Source organism: Ambystoma mexicanum, chromosome 5q (assembly GCF_040938575.1).
Source record: "Ambystoma mexicanum isolate Mex_15411 chromosome 5q, UKY_AmexF1_1, whole genome shotgun sequence".
NCBI lineage: Eukaryota > Metazoa > Chordata > Amphibia > Caudata > Ambystomatidae > Ambystoma > Ambystoma mexicanum.
In genome coordinates this window covers 1,274,373,165-1,274,389,341 of record NC_090933.1, presented here as the reverse complement: position 1 = coordinate 1,274,389,341, position 16,177 = coordinate 1,274,373,165, and the positions used below count along the sequence as shown (strand labels likewise).

Sequence of the window (16,177 nt, the reverse complement as noted above, 5' to 3'; positions counted from 1 at the left end):
CCTGGGGGCCGACAGGCCAGTGGGCGCACTGCACCAGGCCTGCTCGCTATCCGACTGGGCCTGCAGGCTGGCGGCCAGGCCGGAATTTATGCAAATCTCGTGCGGAGCAGGGCCTGATGGGAGAAAGGACCTGTGCTGCAATGTGCCTCTTCTGCTGAGCTCTGCCTGCCGGAGCTTCCCCCTGAACGTGGGACAGGCAGCTCTGCAGGCGCTCGGGGCTTCCGGGAGGGCTAGGGCTGGGTCAGGGCCTGCCTTCTCACCCTCGCTTAGCGGGGATTCCAGAACAGGCCCAACCCCTGCCCTCTTGCTCGCAACTCATACTTACCTGGCAGGGGAGCATCTGTGATCAACAAGGCAGATCTCCCAGGGTGAGGCTCATCCATTGCACATCGGATTTGCTGACCCCTGCGATGTCCCCAAATGCGGGATACTCGACTGCATTATTTCTGGTAGTGGGGGACTGCGTTCGCGCTATCCCCTGATTTATTGGTCAAAGAAAGAAAAAGTTTAGTGTGCAGAGTCAGCTTGTTTACACACGGAGCCCCTGGTCTTGCAGCAGAGTTTCTTAAGTCACGTGTGTGAGTAGGTAGCCTCTGAATGTTGCTGCAGTCCAGAGGGCCAGCATTCACTGGAGGGGTCAAGTGCACAGGCGCCTAACCCCAGACTTGTGCGCCCCATGATATCAGGGGCCCCAGTAGTTCTTGAAGCCGCCCTGCCCCGCCCCGCCCGGGCTCTGTTAACACGGCCAGGCCCTCCAACCTTAAGAAGTCCCATCCAGCTCCTGGGGATTGGGGGGGGGGGTTCACTGGCTACCAGCTGCCGCCGGCCCCGTCCGAGCACCGATCGGGCACGATCGGGCGTTGCCTTCACGGCGTTGCCGTGTCCTGCTGGGGAGCACCCCACCCAAGACGCTCTTGTTAAGCGGGGTGGCCTGTCGGCTCAGGAGGGCCATGGGCCCTGGGGGCCGACAGGCCAGTGGGCGCACTGCACCAGGCCTGCTCGCTATCCGACTGGGCCTGCAGGCTGGCGGCCAGGCCGGAATTTATGCAAATCTCGTGCGGAGCAGGGCCTGATGGGAGAAAGGACCTGTGCTGCAATGTGCCTCTTCTGCTGAGCTCTGCCTGCCGGAGCTTCCCCCTGAACGTGGGACAGGCAGCCCTGCAGGCGCTCGGGGCTTCCGGGAGGGCTGGGGCTGGGTCAGGGCCTGCCTTCTCACCCTCGCTTAGCGGGGATTCCAGAACAGGCCCAACCCCTGCCCTCTTGCTCGCAACTCATACTTACCTGGCAGGGGAGCATCTGTGATCAACAAGGCAGATCTCCCAGGGTGAGGCTCATCCATTGCACATCGGATTTGCTGACCCCTGCGATGTCCCCAAATGCGGGATACTCGACTGCATTATTTCTGGTAGTGGGGGACTGCGTTCGCGCTATCCCCTGATTTATTGGTCAAAGAAAGAAAAAGTTTAGTGTGCAGAGTCAGCTTGTTTACACACGGAGCCCCTGGTCTTGCAGCAGAGTTTCTTAAGTCACGTGTGTGAGTAGGTAGCCTCTGAATGTTGCTGCAGTCCAGAGGGCCAGCATTCACTGGAGGGGTCAAGTGCACAGGCGCCTAACCCCAGACTTGTGCGCCCCATGATATCAGGGGCCCCAGTAGTTCTTGAAGCCGCCCTGCCCCGCCCCGCCCGGGCTCTGTTATCACGGCCAGGCCCTCCAACCTTAAGAAGTCCCATCCAGCTCCTGGGGATTGGGGGGGGGGGGGGGGGGTTCACTGGCTACCAGCTGCCGCCGGCCCCGTCCGAGCACCGATCGGGCACGATCGGGCGTTGCCGTGTCCTGCTGGGGAGCACCCCACCCAAGACGCTCTTGTTAAGCGGGGTGGCCTGTCGGCTCAGGAGGGCCATGGGCCCTGGGGGCCGACAGGCCAGTGGGCGCACTGCACCAGGCCTGCTCGCTATCCGACTGGGCCTGCAGGCTGGCGGCCAGGCCGGAATTTATGCAAATCTCGTGCGGAGCAGGGCCTGATGGGAGAAAGGACCTGTGCTGCAATGTGCCTCTTCTGCTGAGCTCTGCCTGCCGGAGCTTCCCCCTGAACGTGGGACAGGCAGCTCTGCAGGCGCTCGGGGCTTCCGGGAGGGCTGGGGCTGGGTCAGGGCCTGCCTTCTCACCCTCGCTTAGCGGGGATTCCAGAACAGGCCCAACCCCTGCCCTCTTGCTCGCAACTCATACTTACCTGGCAGGGGAGCATCTGTGATCAACAAGGCAGATCTCCCAGGGTGAGGCTCATCCATTGCACATCGGATTTGCTGACCCCTGCGATGTCCCCAAATGCGGGATACTCGACTGCATTATTTCTGGTAGTGGGGGACTGCGTTCGCGCTATCCCCTGATTTATTGGTCAAAGAAAGAAAAAGTTTAGTGTGCAGAGTCAGCTTGTTTACACACGGAGCCCCTGGTCTTGCAGCAGAGTTTCTTAAGTCACGTGTGTGAGTAGGTAGCCTCTGAATGTTGCTGCAGTCCAGAGGGCCAGCATTCACTGGAGGGGTCAAGTGCACAGGCGCCTAACCCCAGACTTGTGCGCCCCATGATATCAGGGGCCCCAGTAGTTCTTGAAGCCGCCCTGCCCCGCCCCGCCCGGGCTCTGTTATCACGGCCAGGCCCTCCAACCTTAAGAAGTCCCATCCAGCTCCTGGGGATTGGGGATTGGGGGGGGGGGGGTTCACTGGCTACCAGCTGCCGCCGGCCCCGTCCGAGCACCGATCGGGCACGATCGGGCGTCGCCTTCACGGCGTTGCCGTGTCCTGCTGGGGAGCACCCCACCCAAGACGCTCTTGTTAAGCGGGGTGGCCTGTCGGCTCAGGAGGGCCATGGGCCCTGGGGGCCGACAGGCCAGTGGGCGCACTGCACCAGGCCTGCTCGCTATCCGACTGGGCCTGCAGGCTGGCGGCCAGGCCGGAATTTATGCAAATCTCGTGCGGAGCAGGGCCTGATGGGAGAAAGGACCTGTGCTGCAATGTGCCTCTTCTGCTGAGCTCTGCCTGCCGGAGCTTCCCCCTGAACGTGGGACAGGCAGCTCTGCAGGCGCTCGGGGCTTCCGGGAGGGCTAGGGCTGGGTCAGGGCCTGCCTTCTCACCCTCGCTTAGCGGGGATTCCAGAACAGGCCCAACCCCTGCCCTCTTGCTCGCAACTCATACTTACCTGGCAGGGGAGCATCTGTGATCAACAAGGCAGATCTCCCAGGGTGAGGCTCATCCATTGCACATCGGATTTGCTGACCCCTGCGATGTCCCCAAATGCGGGATACTCGACTGCATTATTTCTGGTAGTGGGGGACTGCGTTCGCGCTATCCCCTGATTTATTGGTCAAAGAAAGAAAAAGTTTAGTGTGCAGAGTCAGCTTGTTTACACACGGAGCCCCTGGTCTTGCAGCAGAGTTTCTTAAGTCACGTGTGTGAGTAGGTAGCCTCTGAATGTTGCTGCAGTCCAGAGGGCCAGCATTCACTGGAGGGGTCAAGTGCACAGGCGCCTAACCCCAGACTTGTGCGCCCCATGATATCAGGGGCCCCAGTAGTTCTTGAAGCCGCCCTGCCCCGCCCCGCCCGGGCTCTGTTAACACGGCCAGGCCCTCCAACCTTAAGAAGTCCCATCCAGCTCCTGGGGATTGGGGGGGGGGTTCACTGGCTACCAGCTGCCGCCGGCCCCGTCCGAGCACCGATCGGGCACGATCGGGCGTTGCCTTCACGGCGTTGCCGTGTCCTGCTGGGGAGCACCCCACCCAAGACGCTCTTGTTAAGCGGGGTGGCCTGTCGGCTCAGGAGGGCCATGGGCCCTGGGGGCCGACAGGCCAGTGGGCGCACTGCACCAGGCCTGCTCGCTATCCGACTGGGCCTGCAGGCTGGGGGCCAGGCCGGAATGTATGCAAATCTCGGGCGGAGCAGGGCCTGATGGGAGAAAGGACCTGTGCTGCAATGTGCCTCTTCTGCTGAGCTCTGCCTGCCGGAGCTTCCCCCTGAACGTGGGACAGGCAGCCCTGCAGGCGCTCGGGGCTTCCGGGAGGGCTGGGGCTGGGTCAGGGCCTGCCTTCTCACCCTCGCTTAGCGGGGATTCCAGAACAGGCCCAACCCCTGCCCTCTTGCTCGCAACTCATACTTACCTGGCAGGGGAGCATCTGTGATCAACAAGGCAGATCTCCCAGGGTGAGGCTCATCCATTGCACATCGGATTTGCTGACCCCTGCGATGTCCCCAAATGCGGGATACTCGACTGCATTATTTCTGGTAGTGGGGGACTGCGTTCGCGCTATCCCCTGATTTATTGGTCAAAGAAAGAAAAAGTTTAGTGTGCAGAGTCAGCTTGTTTACACACGGAGCCCCTGGTCTTGCAGCAGAGTTTCTTAAGTCACGTGTGTGAGTAGGTAGCCTCTGAATGTTGCTGCAGTCCAGAGGGCCAGCATTCACTGGAGGGGTCAAGTGCACAGGCGCCTAACCCCAGACTTGTGCGCCCCATGATATCAGGGGCCCCAGTAGTTCTTGAAGCCGCCCTGCCCCGCCCCGCCCGGGCTCTGTTAACACGGCCAGGCCCTCCAACCTTAAGAAGTCCCATCCAGCTCCTGGGGATTGGGGGGGGGGTTCACTGGCTACCAGCTGCCGCCGGCCCCGTCCGAGCACCGATCGGGCACGATCGGGCGTTGCCGTGTCCTGCTGGGGAGCACCCCACCCAAGACGCTCTTGTTAAGCGGGGTGGCCTGTCGGCTCAGGAGGGCCATGGGCCCTGGGGGCCGACAGGCCAGTGGGCGCACTGCACCAGGCCTGCTCGCTATCCGACTGGGCCTGCAGGCTGGCGGCCAGGCCGGAATTTATGCAAATCTCGTGCGGAGCAGGGCCTGATGGGAGAAAGGACCTGTGCTGCAATGTGCCTCTTCTGCTGAGCTCTGCCTGCCGGAGCTTCCCCCTGAACGTGGGACAGGCAGCTCTGCAGGCGCTCGGGGCTTCCGGGAGGGCTGGGGCTGGGTCAGGGCCTGCCTTCTCACCCTCGCTTAGCGGGGATTCCAGAACAGGCCCAACCCCTGCCCTCTTGCTCGCAACTCATACTTACCTGGCAGGGGAGCATCTGTGATCAACAAGGCAGATCTCCCAGGGTGAGGCTCATCCATTGCACATCGGATTTGCTGACCCCTGCGATGTCCCCAAATGCGGGATACTCGACTGCATTATTTCTGGTAGTGGGGGACTGCGTTCGCGCTATCCCCTGATTTATTGGTCAAAGAAAGAAAAAGTTTAGTGTGCAGAGTCAGCTTGTTTACACACGGAGCCCCTGGTCTTGCAGCAGAGTTTCTTAAGTCACGTGTGTGAGTAGGTAGCCTCTGAATGTTGCTGCAGTCCAGAGGGCCAGCATTCACTGGAGGGGTCAAGTGCACAGGCGCCTAACCCCAGACTTGTGCGCCCCATGATATCAGGGGCCCCAGTAGTTCTTGAAGCCGCCCTGCCCCGCCCCGCCCGGGCTCTGTTATCACGGCCAGGCCCTCCAACCTTAAGAAGTCCCATCCAGCTCCTGGGGATTGGGGATTGGGGGGGGGGGGGTTCACTGGCTACCAGCTGCCGCCGGCCCCGTCCGAGCACCGATCGGGCACGATCGGGCGTTGCCTTCACGGCGTTGCCGTGTCCTGCTGGGGAGCACCCCACCCAAGACGCTCTTGTTAAGCGGGGTGGCCTGTCGGCTCAGGAGGGCCATGGGCCCTGGGGGCCGACAGGCCAGTGGGCGCACTGCACCAGGCCTGCTCGCTATCCGACTGGGCCTGCAGGCTGGCGGCCAGGCCGGAATTTATGCAAATCTCGTGCGGAGCAGGGCCTGATGGGAGAAAGGACCTGTGCTGCAATGTGCCTCTTCTGCTGAGCTCTGCCTGCCGGAGCTTCCCCCTGAACGTGGGACAGGCAGCTCTGCAGGCGCTCGGGGCTTCCGGGAGGGCTAGGGCTGGGTCAGGGCCTGCCTTCTCACCCTCGCTTAGCGGGGATTCCAGAACAGGCCCAACCCCTGCCCTCTTGCTCGCAACTCATACTTACCTGGCAGGGGAGCATCTGTGATCAACAAGGCAGATCTCCCAGGGTGAGGCTCATCCATTGCACATCGGATTTGCTGACCCCTGCGATGTCCCCAAATGCGGGATACTCGACTGCATTATTTCTGGTAGTGGGGGACTGCGTTCGCGCTATCCCCTGATTTATTGGTCAAAGAAAGAAAAAGTTTAGTGTGCAGAGTCAGCTTGTTTACACACGGAGCCCCTGGTCTTGCAGCAGAGTTTCTTAAGTCACGTGTGTGAGTAGGTAGCCTCTGAATGTTGCTGCAGTCCAGAGGGCCAGCATTCACTGGAGGGGTCAAGTGCACAGGCGCCTAACCCCAGACTTGTGCGCCCCATGATATCAGGGGCCCCAGTAGTTCTTGAAGCCGCCCTGCCCCGCCCCGCCCGGGCTCTGTTAACACGGCCAGGCCCTCCAACCTTAAGAAGTCCCATCCAGCTCCTGGGGATTGGGGGGGGGGTTCACTGGCTACCAGCTGCCGCCGGCCCCGTCCGAGCACCGATCGGGCACGATCGGGCGTTGCCTTCACGGCGTTGCCGTGTCCTGCTGGGGAGCACCCCACCCAAGACGCTCTTGTTAAGCGGGGTGGCCTGTCGGCTCAGGAGGGCCATGGGCCCTGGGGGCCGACAGGCCAGTGGGCGCACTGCACCAGGCCTGCTCGCTATCCGACTGGGCCTGCAGGCTGGCGGCCAGGCCGGAATTTATGCAAATCTCGTGCGGAGCAGGGCCTGATGGGAGAAAGGACCTGTGCTGCAATGTGCCTCTTCTGCTGAGCTCTGCCTGCCGGAGCTTCCCCCTGAACGTGGGACAGGCAGCCCTGCAGGCGCTCGGGGCTTCCGGGAGGGCTGGGGCTGGGTCAGGGCCTGCCTTCTCACCCTCGCTTAGCGGGGATTCCAGAACAGGCCCAACCCCTGCCCTCTTGCTCGCAACTCATACTTACCTGGCAGGGGAGCATCTGTGATCAACAAGGCAGATCTCCCAGGGTGAGGCTCATCCATTGCACATCGGATTTGCTGACCCCTGCGATGTCCCCAAATGCGGGATACTCGACTGCATTATTTCTGGTAGTGGGGGACTGCGTTCGCGCTATCCCCTGATTTATTGGTCAAAGAAAGAAAAAGTTTAGTGTGCAGAGTCAGCTTGTTTACACACGGAGCCCCTGGTCTTGCAGCAGAGTTTCTTAAGTCACGTGTGTGAGTAGGTAGCCTCTGAATGTTGCTGCAGTCCAGAGGGCCAGCATTCACTGGAGGGGTCAAGTGCACAGGCGCCTAACCCCAGACTTGTGCGCCCCATGATATCAGGGGCCCCAGTAGTTCTTGAAGCCGCCCTGCCCCGCCCCGCCCGGGCTCTGTTATCACGGCCAGGCCCTCCAACCTTAAGAAGTCCCATCCAGCTCCTGGGGATTGGGGGGGGGGGGGGGGGGGTTCACTGGCTACCAGCTGCCGCCGGCCCCGTCCGAGCACCGATCGGGCACGATCGGGCGTTGCCGTGTCCTGCTGGGGAGCACCCCACCCAAGACGCTCTTGTTAAGCGGGGTGGCCTGTCGGCTCAGGAGGGCCATGGGCCCTGGGGGCCGACAGGCCAGTGGGCGCACTGCACCAGGCCTGCTCGCTATCCGACTGGGCCTGCAGGCTGGGGGCCAGGCCGGAATGTATGCAAATCTCGGGCGGAGCAGGGCCTGATGGGAGAAAGGACCTGTGCTGCAATGTGCCTCTTCTGCTGAGCTCTGCCTGCCGGAGCTTCCCCCTGAACGTGGGACAGGCAGCCCTGCAGGCGCTCGGGGCTTCCGGGAGGGCTGGGGCTGGGTCAGGGCCTGCCTTCTCACCCTCGCTTAGCGGGGATTCCAGAACAGGCCCAACCCCTGCCCTCTTGCTCGCAACTCATACTTACCTGGCAGGGGAGCATCTGTGATCAACAAGGCAGATCTCCCAGGGTGAGGCTCATCCATTGCACATCGGATTTGCTGACCCCTGCGATGTCCCCAAATGCGGGATACTCGACTGCATTATTTCTGGTAGTGGGGGACTGCGTTCGCGCTATCCCCTGATTTATTGGTCAAAGAAAGAAAAAGTTTAGTGTGCAGAGTCAGCTTGTTTACACACGGAGCCCCTGGTCTTGCAGCAGAGTTTCTTAAGTCACGTGTGTGAGTAGGTAGCCTCTGAATGTTGCTGCAGTCCAGAGGGCCAGCATTCACTGGAGGGGTCAAGTGCACAGGCGCCTAACCCCAGACTTGTGCGCCCCATGATATCAGGGGCCCCAGTAGTTCTTGAAGCCGCCCTGCCCCGCCCCGCCCGGGCTCTGTTATCACGGCCAGGCCCTCCAACCTTAAGAAGTCCCATCCAGCTCCTGGGGATTGGGGGGGGGGTTCACTGGCTACCAGCTGCCGCCGGCCCCGTCCGAGCACCGATCGGGCACGATCGGGCGTTGCCTTCACGGCGTTGCCGTGTCCTGCTGGGGAGCACCCCACCCAAGACGCTCTTGTTAAGCGGGGTGGCCTGTCGGCTCAGGAGGGCCATGGGCCCTGGGGGCCGACAGGCCAGTGGGCGCACTGCACCAGGCCTGCTCGCTATCCGACTGGGCCTGCAGGCTGGCGGCCAGGCCGGAATTTATGCAAATCTCGGGCGGAGCAGGACCTGATGGGAGAAAGGACCTGTGCTGCAATGTGCCTCTTCTGCTGAGCTCTGCCTGCCGGAGCTTCCCCCTGAACGTGGGACAGGCAGCTCTGCAGGCGCTCGGGGCTTCCGGGAGGGCTGGGGCTGGGTCAGGGCCTGCCTTCTCACCCTCGCTTAGCGGGGATTCCAGAACAGGCCCAACCCCTGCCCTCTTGCTCGCAACTCATACTTACCTGGCAGGGGAGCATCTGTGATCAACAAGGCAGATCTCCCAGGGTGAGGCTCATCCATTGCACATCGGATTTGCTGACCTCTGCGATGTCCCCAAATGCGGGATACTCGACTGCATTATTTCTGGTAGTGGGGGACTGCGTTCGCGCTATCCCCTGATTTATTGGTCAAAGAAAGAAAAAGTTTAGTGTGCAGAGTCAGCTTGTTTACACACGGAGCCCCTGGTCTTGCAGCAGAGTTTCTTAAGTCACGTGTGTGAGTAGGTAGCCTCTGAATGTTGCTGCAGTCCAGAGGGCCAGCATTCACTGGAGGGGTCAAGTGCACAGGCGCCTAACCCCAGACTTGTGCGCCCCATGATATCAGGGGCCCCAGTAGTTCTTGAAGCCGCCCTGCCCCGCCCCGCCCGGGCTCTGTTATCACGGCCAGGCCCTCCAACCTTAAGAAGTCCCATCCAGCTCCTGGGGATTGGGGATTGGGGGGGGGGTTCACTGGCTACCAGCTGCCGCCGGCCCCGTCCGAGCACCGATCGGGCACGATCGGGCGTTGCCTTCACGGCGTTGCCGTGTCCTGCTGGGGAGCACCCCACCCAAGACGCTCTTGTTAAGCGGGGTGGCCTGTCGGCTCAGGAGGGCCATGGGCCCTGGGGGCCGACAGGCCAGTGGGCGCACTGCACCAGGCCTGCTCGCTATCCGACTGGGCCTGCAGGCTGGCGGCCAGGCCGGAATTTATGCAAATCTCGTGCGGAGCAGGGCCTGATGGGAGAAAGGACCTGTGCTGCAATGTGCCTCTTCTGCTGAGCTCTGCCTGCCGGAGCTTCCCCCTGAACGTGGGACAGGCAGCTCTGCAGGCGCTCGGGGCTTCCGGGAGGGCTGGGGCTGGGTCAGGGCCTGCCTTCTCACCCTCGCTTAGCGGGGATTCCAGAACAGGCCCAACCCCTGCCCTCTTGCTCGCAACTCATACTTACCTGGCAGGGGAGCATCTGTGATCAACAAGGCAGATCTCCCAGGGTGAGGCTCATCCATTGCACATCGGATTTGCTGACCCCTGCGATGTCCCCAAATGCGGGATACTCGACTGCATTATTTCTGGTAGTGGGGGACTGCGTTCGCGCTATCCCCTGATTTATTGGTCAAAGAAAGAAAAAGTTTAGTGTGCAGAGTCAGCTTGTTTACACACGGAGCCCCTGGTCTTGCAGCAGAGTTTCTTAAGTCACGTGTGTGAGTAGGTAGCCTCTGAATGTTGCTGCAGTCCAGAGGGCCAGCATTCACTGGAGGGGTCAAGTGCACAGGCGCCTAACCCCAGACTTGTGCGCCCCATGATATCAGGGGCCCCAGTAGTTCTTGAAGCCGCCCTGCCCCGCCCCGCCCGGGCTCTGTTATCACGGCCAGGCCCTCCAACCTTAAGAAGTCCCATCCAGCTCCTGGGGATTGGGGATTGGGGGGGGGGGGGTTCACTGGCTACCAGCTGCCGCCGGCCCCGTCCGAGCACCGATCGGGCACGATCGGGCGTTGCCTTCACGGCGTTGCCGTGTCCTGCTGGGGAGCACCCCACCCAAGACGCTCTTGTTAAGCGGGGTGGCCTGTCGGCTCAGGAGGGCCATGGGCCCTGGGGGCCGACAGGCCAGTGGGCGCACTGCACCAGGCCTGCTCGCTATCCGACTGGGCCTGCAGGCTGGCGGCCAGGCCGGAATTTATGCAAATCTCGGGCGGAGCAGGACCTGATGGGAGAAAGGACCTGTGCTGCAATGTGCCTCTTCTGCTGAGCTCTGCCTGCCGGAGCTTCCCCCTGAACGTGGGACAGGCAGCTCTGCAGGCGCTCGGGGCTTCCGGGAGGGCTGGGGCTGGGTCAGGGCCTGCCTTCTCACCCTCGCTTAGCGGGGATTCCAGAACAGGCCCAACCCCTGCCCTCTTGCTCGCAACTCATACTTACCTGGCAGGGGAGCATCTGTGATCAACAAGGCAGATCTCCCAGGGTGAGGCTCATCCATTGCACATCGGATTTGCTGACCCCTGCGATGTCCCCAAATGCGGGATACTCGACTGCATTATTTCTGGTAGTGGGGGACTGCGTTCGCGCTATCCCCTGATTTATTGGTCAAAGAAAGAAAAAGTTTAGTGTGCAGAGTCAGCTTGTTTACACACGGAGCCCCTGGTCTTGCAGCAGAGTTTCTTAAGTCACGTGTGTGAGTAGGTAGCCTCTGAATGTTGCTGCAGTCCAGAGGGCCAGCATTCACTGGAGGGGTCAAGTGCACAGGCGCCTAACCCCAGACTTGTGCGCCCCATGATATCAGGGGCCCCAGTAGTTCTTGAAGCCGCCCTGCCCCGCCCCGCCCGGGCTCTGTTATCACGGCCAGGCCCTCCAACCTTAAGAAGTCCCATCCAGCTCCTGGGGATTGGGGATTGGGGGGGGGGGGGTTCACTGGCTACCAGCTGCCGCCGGCCCCGTCCGAGCACCGATCGGGCACGATCGGGCGTTGCCTTCACGGCGTTGCCGTGTCCTGCTGGGGAGCACCCCACCCAAGACGCTCTTGTTAAGCGGGGTGGCCTGTCGGCTCAGGAGGGCCATGGGCCCTGGGGGCCGACAGGCCAGTGGGCGCACTGCACCAGGCCTGCTCGCTATCCGACTGGGCCTGCAGGCTGGCGGCCAGGCCGGAATTTATGCAAATCTCGGGCGGAGCAGGACCTGATGGGAGAAAGGACCTGTGCTGCAATGTGCCTCTTCTGCTGAGCTCTGCCTGCCGGAGCTTCCCCCTGAACGTGGGACAGGCAGCTCTGCAGGCGCTCGGGGCTTCCGGGAGGGCTGGGGCTGGGTCAGGGCCTGCCTTCTCACCCTCGCTTAGCGGGGATTCCAGAACAGGCCCAACCCCTGCCCTCTTGCTCGCAACTCATACTTACCTGGCAGGGGAGCATCTGTGATCAACAAGGCAGATCTCCCAGGGTGAGGCTCATCCATTGCACATCGGATTTGCTGACCCCTGCGATGTCCCCAAATGCGGGATACTCGACTGCATTATTTCTGGTAGTGGGGGACTGCGTTCGCGCTATCCCCTGATTTATTGGTCAAAGAAAGAAAAAGTTTAGTGTGCAGAGTCAGCTTGTTTACACACGGAGCCCCTGGTCTTGCAGCAGAGTTTCTTAAGTCACGTGTGTGAGTAGGTAGCCTCTGAATGTTGCTGCAGTCCAGAGGGCCAGCATTCACTGGAGGGGTCAAGTGCACAGGCGCCTAACCCCAGACTTGTGCGCCCCATGATATCAGGGGCCCCAGTAGTTCTTGAAGCCGCCCTGCCCCGCCCCGCCCGGGCTCTGTTATCACGGCCAGGCCCTCCAACCTTAAGAAGTCCCATCCAGCTCCTGGGGATTGGGGATTGGGGGGGGGGGGGTTCACTGGCTACCAGCTGCCGCCGGCCCCGTCCGAGCACCGATCGGGCACGATCGGGCGTTGCCTTCACGGCGTTGCCGTGTCCTGCTGGGGAGCACCCCACCCAAGACGCTCTTGTTAAGCGGGGTGGCCTGTCGGCTCAGGAGGGCCATGGGCCCTGGGGGCCGACAGGCCAGTGGGCGCACTGCACCAGGCCTGCTCGCTATCCGACTGGGCCTGCAGGCTGGCGGCCAGGCCGGAATTTATGCAAATCTCGTGCGGAGCAGGGCCTGATGGGAGAAAGGACCTGTGCTGCAATGTGCCTCTTCTGCTGAGCTCTGCCTGCCGGAGCTTCCCCCTGAACGTGGGACAGGCAGCTCTGCAGGCGCTCGGGGCTTCCGGGAGGGCTGGGGCTGGGTCAGGGCCTGCCTTCTCACCCTCGCTTAGCGGGGATTCCAGAACAGGCCCAACCCCTGCCCTCTTGCTCGCAACTCATACTTACCTGGCAGGGGAGCATCTGTGATCAACAAGGCAGATCTCCCAGGGTGAGGCTCATCCATTGCACATCGGATTTGCTGACCCCTGCGATGTCCCCAAATGCGGGATACTCGACTGCATTATTTCTGGTAGTGGGGGACTGCGTTTGCGCTATCCCCTGATTTATTGGTCAAAGAAAGAAAAAGTTTAGTGTGCAGAGTCAGCTTGTTTACACACGGAGCCCCTGGTCTTGCAGCAGAGTTTCTTAAGTCACGTGTGTGAGTAGGTAGCCTCTGAATGTTGCTGCAGTCCAGAGGGCCAGCATTCACTGGAGGGGTCAAGTGCACAGGCGCCTAACCCCAGACTTGTGCGCCCCATGATATCAGGGGCCCCAGTAGTTCTTGAAGCCGCCCTGCCCCGCCCCGCCCGGGCTCTGTTATCACGGCCAGGCCCTCCAACCTTAAGAAGTCCCATCCAGCTCCTGGGGATTGGGGATTGGGGGGGGGGGGGTTCACTGGCTACCAGCTGCCGCCGGCCCCGTCCGAGCACCGATCGGGCACGATCGGGCGTTGCCTTCACGGCGTTGCCGTGTCCTGCTGGGGAGCACCCCACCCAAGACGCTCTTGTTAAGCGGGGTGGCCTGTCGGCTCAGGAGGGCCATGGGCCCTGGGGGCCGACAGGCCAGTGGGCGCACTGCACCAGGCCTGCTCGCTATCCGACTGGGCCTGCAGGCTGGCGGCCAGGCCGGAATTTATGCAAATCTCGGGCGGAGCAGGACCTGATGGGAGAAAGGACCTGTGCTGCAATGTGCCTCTTCTGCTGAGCTCTGCCTGCCGGAGCTTCCCCCTGAACGTGGGACAGGCAGCTCTGCAGGCGCTCGGGGCTTCCGGGAGGGCTGGGGCTGGGTCAGGGCCTGCCTTCTCACCCTCGCTTAGCGGGGATTCCAGAACAGGCCCAACCCCTGCCCTCTTGCTCGCAACTCATACTTACCTGGCAGGGGAGCATCTGTGATCAACAAGGCAGATCTCCCAGGGTGAGGCTCATCCATTGCACATCGGATTTGCTGACCCCTGCGATGTCCCCAAATGCGGGATACTCGACTGCATTATTTCTGGTAGTGGGGGACTGCGTTCGCGCTATCCCCTGATGTATTGGTCAAAGAAAGAAAAAGTTTAGTGTGCAGAGTCAGCTTGTTTACACACGGAGCCCCTGGTCTTGCAGCAGAGTTTCTTAAGTCACGTGTGTGAGTAGGTAGCCTCTGAATGTTGCTGCAGTCCAGAGGGCCAGCATTCACTGGAGGGGTCAAGTGCACAGGCGCCTAACCCCAGACTTGTGCGCCCCATGATATCAGGGGCCCCAGTAGTTCTTGAAGCCGCCCTGCCCCGCCCCGCCCGGGCTCTGTTATCACGGCCAGGCCCTCCAACCTTAAGAAGTCCCATCCAGCTCCTGGGGATTGGGGATTGGGGGGGGGGGGGTTCACTGGCTACCAGCTGCCGCCGGCCCCGTCCGAGCACCGATCGGGCACGATCGGGCGTTGCCTTCACGGCGTTGCCGTGTCCTGCTGGGGAGCACCCCACCCAAGACGCTCTTGTTAAGCGGGGTGGCCTGTCGGCTCAGGAGGGCCATGGGCCCTGGGGGCCGACAGGCCAGTGGGCGCACTGCACCAGGCCTGCTCGCTATCCGACTGGGCCTGCAGGCTGGCGGCCAGGCCGGAATTTATGCAAATCTCGGGCGGAGCAGGACCTGATGGGAGAAAGGACCTGTGCTGCAATGTGCCTCTTCTGCTGAGCTCTGCCTGCCGGAGCTTCCCCCTGAACGTGGGACAGGCAGCTCTGCAGGCGCTCGGGGCTTCCGGGAGGGCTGGGGCTGGGTCAGGGCCTGCCTTCTCACCCTCGCTTAGCGGGGATTCCAGAACAGGCCCAACCCCTGCCCTCTTGCTCGCAACTCATACTTACCTGGCAGGGGAGCATCTGTGATCAACAAGGCAGATCTCCCAGGGTGAGGCTCATCCATTGCACATCGGATTTGCTGACCCCTGCGATGTCCCCAAATGCGGGATACTCGACTGCATTATTTCTGGTAGTGGGGGACTGCGTTCGCGCTATCCCCTGATTTATTGGTCAAAGAAAGAAAAAGTTTAGTGTGCAGAGTCAGCTTGTTTACACACGGAGCCCCTGGTCTTGCAGCAGAGTTTCTTAAGTCACGTGTGTGAGTAGGTAGCCTCTGAATGTTGCTGCAGTCCAGAGGGCCAGCATTCACTGGAGGGGTCAAGTGCACAGGCGCCTAACCCCAGACTTGTGCGCCCCATGATATCAGGGGCCCCAGTAGTTCTTGAAGCCGCCCTGCCCCGCCCCGCCCGGGCTCTGTTATCACGGCCAGGCCCTCCAACCTTAAGAAGTCCCATCCAGCTCCTGGGGATTGGGGATTGGGGGGGGGGGGGTTCACTGGCTACCAGCTGCCGCCGGCCCCGTCCGAGCACCGATCGGGCACGATCGGGCGTTGCCTTCACGGCGTTGCCGTGTCCTGCTGGGGAGCACCCCACCCAAGACGCTCTTGTTAAGCGGGGTGGCCTGTCGGCTCAGGAGGGCCATGGGCCCTGGGGGCCGACAGGCCAGTGGGCGCACTGCACCAGGCCTGCTCGCTATCCGACTGGGCCTGCAGGCTGGCGGCCAGGCCGGAATTTATGCAAATCTCGGGCGGAGCAGGGCCTGATGGGAGAAAGGACCTGTGCTGCAATGTGCCTCTTCTGCTGAGCTCTGCCTGCCGGAGCTTCCCCCTGAACGTGGGACAGGCAGCTCTGCAGGCGCTCGGGGCTTCCGGGAGGGCTGGGGCTGGGTCAGGGCCTGCCTTCTCACCCTCGCTTAGCGGGGATTCCAGAACAGGCCCAACCCCTGCCCTCTTGCTCGCAACTCATACTTACCTGGCAGGGGAGCATCTGTGATCAACAAGGCAGATCTCCCAGGGTGAGGCTCATCCATTGCACATCGGATTTGCTGACCCCTGCGATGTCCCCAAATGCGGGATACTCGACTGCATTATTTCTGGTAGTGGGGGACTGCGTTCGCGCTATCCCCTGATTTATTGGTCAAAGAAAGAAAAAGTTTAGTGTGCAGAGTCAGCTTGTTTACACACGGAGCCCCTGGTCTTGCAGCAGAGTTTCTTAAGTCACGTGTGTGAGTAGGTAGCCTCTGAATGTTGCTGCAGTCCAGAGGGCCAGCATTCACTGGAGGGGTCAAGTGCACAGGCGCCTAACCCCAGACTTGTGCGCCCCATGATATCAGGGGCCCCAGTAGTTCTTGAAGCCGCCCTGCCCCGCCCCGCCCGGGCTCTGTTATCACGGCCAGGCCCTCCAACCTTAAGAAGTCCCATCCAGCTCCTGGGGATTGGGGATTGGGGGGGGGGGGGTTCACTGGCTACCAGCTGCCGCCG

The 16,177-nt window shown here is 61.7% G+C and overlaps 17 non-coding genes across 17 annotated transcripts; all 17 read left to right on the top strand.

Moving 5' to 3' along the window:
- The first annotated feature begins 317 nt into the window (after positions 1–317).
- On the top strand, positions 318–481 carry LOC138498799 (U1 spliceosomal RNA). The gene has a single exon (XR_011278903.1). It is a non-coding gene; the product is annotated as a U1 spliceosomal RNA (small nuclear RNA).
- A 792-nt stretch (positions 482–1,273) lies between these two features.
- On the top strand, positions 1,274–1,437 carry LOC138498797 (U1 spliceosomal RNA). Its single transcript, XR_011278902.1, has one exon. It is a non-coding gene; the product is annotated as a U1 spliceosomal RNA (small nuclear RNA).
- Positions 1,438–2,222: 785 nt separating this feature from the next.
- LOC138498796 (U1 spliceosomal RNA) lies at positions 2,223–2,386 on the top strand. Its single transcript, XR_011278901.1, has one exon. It is a non-coding gene; the product is annotated as a U1 spliceosomal RNA (small nuclear RNA).
- Positions 2,387–3,187: 801 nt separating this feature from the next.
- Positions 3,188–3,351, top strand: LOC138498795 (U1 spliceosomal RNA). Its single transcript, XR_011278900.1, has one exon. It is a non-coding gene; the product is annotated as a U1 spliceosomal RNA (small nuclear RNA).
- Positions 3,352–4,142: 791 nt separating this feature from the next.
- Positions 4,143–4,306, top strand: LOC138498794 (U1 spliceosomal RNA). Its single transcript, XR_011278899.1, has one exon. It is a non-coding gene; the product is annotated as a U1 spliceosomal RNA (small nuclear RNA).
- Positions 4,307–5,083: 777 nt separating this feature from the next.
- On the top strand, positions 5,084–5,247 carry LOC138498793 (U1 spliceosomal RNA). Its single transcript, XR_011278898.1, has one exon. It is a non-coding gene; the product is annotated as a U1 spliceosomal RNA (small nuclear RNA).
- Positions 5,248–6,048: 801 nt separating this feature from the next.
- On the top strand, positions 6,049–6,212 carry LOC138498792 (U1 spliceosomal RNA). Its single transcript, XR_011278897.1, has one exon. It is a non-coding gene; the product is annotated as a U1 spliceosomal RNA (small nuclear RNA).
- Positions 6,213–7,003: 791 nt separating this feature from the next.
- LOC138498791 (U1 spliceosomal RNA) lies at positions 7,004–7,167 on the top strand. The gene has a single exon (XR_011278896.1). It is a non-coding gene; the product is annotated as a U1 spliceosomal RNA (small nuclear RNA).
- A 786-nt stretch (positions 7,168–7,953) lies between these two features.
- LOC138498790 (U1 spliceosomal RNA) lies at positions 7,954–8,117 on the top strand. Its single transcript, XR_011278895.1, has one exon. It is a non-coding gene; the product is annotated as a U1 spliceosomal RNA (small nuclear RNA).
- Positions 8,118–8,908: 791 nt separating this feature from the next.
- On the top strand, positions 8,909–9,072 carry LOC138498914 (U1 spliceosomal RNA). Its single transcript, XR_011279007.1, has one exon. It is a non-coding gene; the product is annotated as a U1 spliceosomal RNA (small nuclear RNA).
- Positions 9,073–9,870: 798 nt separating this feature from the next.
- LOC138498789 (U1 spliceosomal RNA) lies at positions 9,871–10,034 on the top strand. The gene has a single exon (XR_011278894.1). It is a non-coding gene; the product is annotated as a U1 spliceosomal RNA (small nuclear RNA).
- An 801-nt stretch (positions 10,035–10,835) lies between these two features.
- LOC138498788 (U1 spliceosomal RNA) lies at positions 10,836–10,999 on the top strand. Its single transcript, XR_011278893.1, has one exon. It is a non-coding gene; the product is annotated as a U1 spliceosomal RNA (small nuclear RNA).
- An 801-nt stretch (positions 11,000–11,800) lies between these two features.
- Positions 11,801–11,964, top strand: LOC138498786 (U1 spliceosomal RNA). Its single transcript, XR_011278892.1, has one exon. It is a non-coding gene; the product is annotated as a U1 spliceosomal RNA (small nuclear RNA).
- Positions 11,965–12,765: 801 nt separating this feature from the next.
- Positions 12,766–12,929, top strand: LOC138498907 (U1 spliceosomal RNA). The gene has a single exon (XR_011279001.1). It is a non-coding gene; the product is annotated as a U1 spliceosomal RNA (small nuclear RNA).
- Positions 12,930–13,730: 801 nt separating this feature from the next.
- LOC138498785 (U1 spliceosomal RNA) lies at positions 13,731–13,894 on the top strand. Its single transcript, XR_011278891.1, has one exon. It is a non-coding gene; the product is annotated as a U1 spliceosomal RNA (small nuclear RNA).
- Positions 13,895–14,695: 801 nt separating this feature from the next.
- LOC138498784 (U1 spliceosomal RNA) lies at positions 14,696–14,859 on the top strand. The gene has a single exon (XR_011278890.1). It is a non-coding gene; the product is annotated as a U1 spliceosomal RNA (small nuclear RNA).
- Positions 14,860–15,660: 801 nt separating this feature from the next.
- LOC138498783 (U1 spliceosomal RNA) lies at positions 15,661–15,824 on the top strand. The gene has a single exon (XR_011278889.1). It is a non-coding gene; the product is annotated as a U1 spliceosomal RNA (small nuclear RNA).
- The last annotated feature ends 353 nt before the right edge of the window (positions 15,825–16,177 follow it).